Here is a 6,594-nt window from a genome sequence, read left to right as displayed (position 1 = left end):
AGAGTCTCTGAGGCTGTAAATCTTTACGGGACCAGAAAGCCTCATCTTATTCCTATGGAACTGCTGATAGTTTCGAACTGCTGACTGTGAAGTTAGCAGCCCGATTAATAACCACTACGCTGCCAGAGCTCCTTGAAGAATCCAGGTAAGAGATTCTAACGTTCAAAAGCTCTGAGCTTTTGCTGATTAAGAAAGCATGGATCTCAATTCCAATAGAAAAGAATTATCGGGAAATTGACTCAGGGTGGCTCTGTCCCAGAAGCAAAGAAGTAAGTGAGAGAAGGTAGGAGGAACTAGGCAAGATTCCTAGAAAGACCATGCTGAGATTCTATCTGTTCTCTGGAACACCTACAATTAAGGCACATGTCCCTACATGTTCCTGGTGCCACATGTTCCAAGAAGGTCTCTTGGAAAAAGCCCAAATAAGCATAGTGAGGATCTGCTTTGTATTGGATTAAGAGAACTGGTATTTGGATAAGAAAAACCAGGAATTAAGAATCTGGTTCTACCACCTGCTATCTTTGTGAGCTAGGACATGCTTCAAACATTTCTTTAACTTTCATTTTTACCATTTTATTTTTGTGTGCATATTTGTTTTAAATCAAAGAGTCGCTGTCATGTTCAGGTAACTGAAGAGGTTTAATGAGTAGTTTATATTATCTAGATCTAAGGTATGCTGCAAACACAGTTTAAGCCAAATAAGAAATAGCATCATTTTTAGGACAGGCTGGGCCATTCTGATCCAGTAAGTTAAGTTTCTTTTCTTGGGTCTCAGTGCAGAGTCATGCCTGTCTACTAGGCCACCATTCACAGGTATAGTCAAGAGAACAGAATAAAGACCACCAAAAAAACCCCAAAAACCCAACCAATTCACCTTGTTGTTACAGTACAAGTTTTACAGCTTGAATGAACTATACTCAGATATAAACTTACAAACCTCTGTAAACTACATGCACTGTCAAAAATGGAATCACTCCAATTGGTAAGCCAGCAGCTATCCGAACCATGTCACATTTAAGATGCTTTGGAAAAGACTGGTTGCTAGTAGGCAACAGAAAACAGCATTATGTCCAATATATCACTGATGTTCAAGTAGATTCTTTTCTACTTCCAGAAGTTGGTTAATTTTTCTGGTTACAATATTAAGAGTTGTTAAGTTTTCCTTGATAATATAATCTGGTTCATGATTCTCCATCTTGAAGTCTGATGCTCCCCTTCTCTCAGCAGTTGGTGCCTCCCCCAGTCTTTCTCGGCTATACTGGGGTTCAAGGCAACCTCTGCTCAACTCGCCCAGGCATAGCCATATGACATTGCCTGGGTGGTTTCTAAGTATTTCTGTAGATTATAAAACAGATTCTGTTTCTGGAAATGTTACAGTAAGAATATATATATGGATTGTTGTGGTTGTTAGATGTCATTCAGTTGGTTCTGGCTCATGGCAACACAACAGAACAAAACACTTCCCTGTCCTGCACCATCCTCACAGTTGTTATGTGTGAGCACATTGATGCTGCCACTGTGTCAATCCATCTCATTGGAGGTCTTCCTCCTTTTTGATGATCTTCCCCCACTTTCTCAAGCATGATGACCTTCTCTAAAGACTGTCCCCCTCCTGACAGCATGTCCAAAATATGAGAGACTAAGTCTCTTACTTTCAAGGAGCATTCTGCCTATACTTCTTCCAAGACAGATTTGTTAGTTCTTCTGGCAGACAATGATACTTTCAATGTTCTTCACCAACACCATAATTCAAATGCATTGATTCTTCTGTAGTCTTCTTTATTCATTGTCCAAGTGTCACATGTAAATACCATGGCTTGGGTCAGGCATACTTCAGTCTTCCAAGTGACATCTTTGCTCTTTAACACTTTAATGAGGTCTTTTGTAACAGAGTTGCCTAATGTAATGCATTGTTTGGATTATAATGGAGAAAATATGAACTTTGAAAATTCAATTTCTTCTCAAGTTTTCTGTTCTCAACTCTTGTTGTTGTTAGCAGTTGTCAAGTTGGCCCCCAACTCACACTTACCGCAGGCACAACAAAAAGATCCACTGCCTGGTCCTGAGTCATCCCCAAGATTGGTTGCAGATCAGATCGTTGTGGTCATAAGGTTTTCACTGATTGATTTTTGTAAGTAAATCAAAAGACCTTTCTTCCGAATCTGTCTTTGTCTGGAAGCTCTGCCGACACCTGCTAAACATCGTAGCAACAAACAACCTTCCATGAGAGATGAATGGTGTCTATGTTTGAGTTCCACTGGCCATAATTGAACCTGTGTCTCATGTGTGGAAGGTGAGAATTCTACCATTGAACCTTCCCACCTCCCCCACTTCCCCCAATTTTTGAATCGGCAAAGGAAGACAGAATAGGCTTTGGCAGAACCCATAGGAACCAATCTGCATTGACAAAGCTCACCCAATCCAGCATGGCTGTCCCAATGATGGGAGCTCAGCACAGATGTGCCTAGTCCACTGACCTATCTGCATCAGGGACTTGGGGACAGAGGATGACCCAGCTTTACCTCACCCTCTTTCTGCCCACCCTCACACCACAGCCTTCTCTCCAGATGGTGTAAGCAAAGGTAAAGAGGGAGCCTGCCAAGGGATCTGGCAAAGCAAACATATTTCGGCATCATTGCTAAATCTGTAAACACCCACATACCATGAGTGGTAGTAATAGCTGGTGACGCCATGCTGCAACAATACCTTGCCCTACAGTCAAAGGCCCAGAGGCCTTACTCCAGAGCGGCATTGTGGATGGAGAGACGTCCCAGCTGGTAAGCTGCACTCGCCTGTAGACAGGTCTCTTGCCTCCCTTGAGACCTAGTCTATGAAAACTCTTCCCTGTCTCTGTTCTAAATGCAAGTCAGGAATGTATACGAGTTCAGGGCAAAATGGTTTGGAGGTTGTGGGAGTTAGGAGTTTCCCAGTGTGATCTGAAGCAGGTGAGATTCTTAAGAAAAGAATGGGGACTTTGGTTGTTTGGATTTGAAGAACAGACAAGTTATGATGCCCTGGTGGGCACAGTATCAAATTTCATGCCACTTCTTCCCCAGAGAACTCCACTGGACAGGGATGAGCTGGGAGCCTAGTGTGGGGACCTCAGTTCTAGAAGAACCAGGGAAAACCTTCTCTATGTGCCAATGCCCACTGGCCACATCAGACAGAAATGAGATAGGCACTGGACTTTATGCTGGTGTCTGCTAGCACAGGGTCTGTGCTGTCTCTCCATGGCTTGGATGTGACCATCTGTGGGTTCTACCATTAGTAGCCAAGCGATCTTGGACAAGTTACTAATTTTCTCTGGGTTTCAGGTTTTTATCTGTAAACTTGGACTAAAAATATGTAAGTGGTTATGGTGATTCAACCCCACATAATGTGTAGGACAGAGCACTGAACTTGGACCAAGGAATCCAAAAGTTAGTCCAGGTCCATAGTCACAGACAGGTCCTTTTTCTTTCTTTGCCTCAGTTCTATCATCTGTACAATGGGGGTGAAAGTGGCTGTATTAGATGGCTGCTAATGTCTGGGTGCTCTGACAAGTTCTAACTTAGTCCCTGTTGCTTTCCTGGGTGGGATTCTAATGAAGAATAACAACTTAGTTCTCTACTCTTTCTGAAGTATCACTATGGAAGGACAAGTTGTTGTTAGATGTAGAGTTTGTTCTGACTCATAGCAATCCTATGCATAACAGAACGAAACACTGCCTTATCCTGCCTAACCTTCACAATTGTTGTGTTTGAGTCCATTGTTGCTGCCACTGTGTCAGTCCATATCATTGGAGGTCTTCCTCTTTTTCACTGACCCTTCACTTTACCAAGCATGATATCATTTTTCAGCAATTGGTCCCTCCTGACAACATGTCCAAAGTAAGATATTCTGATGAGTCTCACTTCTAAGGAGTATTCTGGCTGAACTTCTTCCTAAACAAATTTTTCTGTTCTTCTGGTAGTCCATGGTACTTTTAATATTCTTCACCAACACCATAATTCAAAGGCATCAATTCTTCTAAGATCTCCTTATTCATTGTCCAACTTTCACATGCATATGAGACCATTGAAACTACGATGGCTTGGGTCAGTTCCACTTCAGTTATCAAAGTGACGTCTTTGCTCTTTAACACTTTAGAGAGGTCTTGTGCCGCAAATTTGTCCGACGCAATATGTCATTTAATTTCTTGACTGCTGCTTCCATGAGCATTAACTCTGGATCCTAACAAAATGAAGTCTTTGCCAATTTCAATCTTTTCTCTTTTTATCATGATGTTATATGTCGGTCAAATTGTGAGGATTGTTTACTTTACATTAAAGTGCAACCCAGACTGAAGGCTGTAGACTTTGATTCTCATCAGTAAATATTTCAAGTCCTCTTTGCTTCCAGCAAGCTAGGTTGTGTCATCTGCGTATCACAGGTTATCAATGAGTCTCCCTTCAATCCTAATGCCACATTCTTCTTCATATAATCTAGTTTCTCTGATTACTTGCTCAGAACACAGATTAAGTTAGTATGGTAAAAGGATACAACCCTGACACACAACTTTCCTGACTTTAAACAAGTCAGTATCCCCTTGTTATTTTTTAATAACTACCTCTCAGCCTATGTCCTCATGAAGGCGATTAAGTGTTCCGGGATTCTCATTCTTGGCAATGTTTTACATAGTTTGTCATTATCCACACAGTCTAATGCCTTTGCATTGTCAATAAAGCACAAGTAAACCACCTTTCTAGTTGTTGTTGTTGTTAGGTGCCATCGAGTTGGTACCGACCTATAGCGACCTTATACCTTTCTAGTAGCTCCCTGATATATAACCATTTTAGAATTATCTTCAGCAAAATTTTACATGCATGTGATATTAATTATTTCATTTGATGATTTCAGCATTCTGGTAGGTCGCCTTCTTTGGAATGGGTTAATTGGTTGGCCAGGTAGCTGTCTTCCAATTTTCTTGGCATAGATAAGTGAGTGCCCCAGTGCTGCATCAATTTGTTGAAGCATTTCAATTTGTTTTCAGTCAATTTCTGGAATTTTGTTTATCACCAAACCCTTTCTTCCTTCAGTACCATCAGTTCTTCATCATATGCTACCTCTTGAAATCATTGAACATTGACCCATTCTTTTTGGTACATGACTCTGTATATACTTTCCATCTCCCTTTGATGTTTCCTTTGTCATTCAGTGTTTTGCGTGTGGTGGTAGTGATGTGCCAGCGAATCAGTTCTGACTCATAGTGAGACTGTAAATCTCAAAAGGAGCAGAAAACCTCATCTTTCTTCCACAGAGCAGCTGGTAGATTCGAACTGCTGATGCTGTGGTTAGCAGCCCAGCTCATAACCCACACTAATAGAATCTTTCAATTGTTCAAGTCAAGGATTGAATTTTTTCTTAAATTCTTTCAGCTTGAGAAATACTGAGTATGTTCTTCCCTTTTGGTTTTCCTAAGTCCAGGTCTTTGCACATTTCATTATAATACTTAACTTTGTCTTCTCTAGCTGTCCTTTGAAGTTTTCTGTTCAGCTCTTTTACCTCCTCATTTCTTCCAATTGCTTTAACCTCTTTACAATTAATAGCAAATTTCAGAGTCTCTTCTGATACCCATGTCGGCCTTTTCTTTGTTATCTTTTTAATGACCTTTTGCTCTCTTCCTATATGATATTCTTGATGTGTATTCATGTTTGGTCATTAGTGTCTAATGTGTCAAATCAGTTTTTGAGATGATCTCTAACTTCAGGTGGAATGTACTCAAAGTCATATTTTACTTCTCATGGACTTGTTTTCATTTTCTTCAGCTTCAGCATGAACTTGCATATGAGCAGTTGATGGTCTGTTCCACAGCTGGCACCTAGCCTTGTTTGGTTCATAATATTGAACTTCTCCATTATCTTTTCCCACACATACAGTCAGTTTGATTCCTGTGTATTCCATCTGGTGAGGCCCATGTGTATTTGTTGTTGTTGCTGTTAAGTGCTGTTGAGTTGGTCCTGACTCATAGAGACCCTGTATAGGATTTCCAAGCAGTGGCTGGTGAGTTTGAACAACTGACCTTGAGGTTCTAACTGATCTTTGTTGTCAAGTGCTTATCCTACAGGACCATGCCAGGGTCACTGTTTATATTGGTTCATAAAGGTATTTGCATAAGTAAGTCACTGGTCTTGCAAAATTCTATCATGTAGCCTCCAGCATTGTGTCTACCACCAAGGCCATACTTTCTAACTACTTTTTCTTTGTTCCCAACTTTTTTATTCCAATTACCAGTAATTATCAATGCATCTTGATTGCATGTTTGATCCATTTCAGACTGAAGTGGTTGCTGGGTAATCTGAATAATGGTTCTATTAATTGGTCTTCCTTGTAGCCATATGGATATTATCCTATCACAGACAGCATTGTACTTTTCGATCTTGAAATGCTCTTTTGGACAATGAAGGCAACCCCTGCTTCAAAATGACCAGTTCCAGTCCATTTCAGTTTAACTAATGCCTAGGATATTGATCTTTATTTATTCCATTTCATTTGTGATGACTTCCAGTTTTCCTCGATTCATGTTTAGTACATTCCAGGTTCAGATTATTAATGGATGTTTGTAGCCTTTTCTTC

The 6,594-nt window shown here is 40.6% G+C and overlaps 1 pseudogene; it reads right to left on the bottom strand.

Annotated features, from left to right (window-relative positions):
- Window positions 1-596: 596 nt before the first annotated feature.
- On the bottom strand, window positions 597-1,195 carry LOC102835879 (annotated as a pseudogene).
- Between the last annotated feature and the right edge of the window lie 5,399 nt (window positions 1,196-6,594).

Source organism: Chrysochloris asiatica, unplaced genomic scaffold, assembly GCF_000296735.1.
Source record: "Chrysochloris asiatica unplaced genomic scaffold, ChrAsi1.0 scaffold00016, whole genome shotgun sequence".
Classification (NCBI taxonomy): Eukaryota; Metazoa; Chordata; class Mammalia; order Afrosoricida; family Chrysochloridae; genus Chrysochloris; species Chrysochloris asiatica.
Note: the sequence above shows the minus strand (reverse complement) of the source record. Positions and strands in the feature narration are given on the sequence as shown.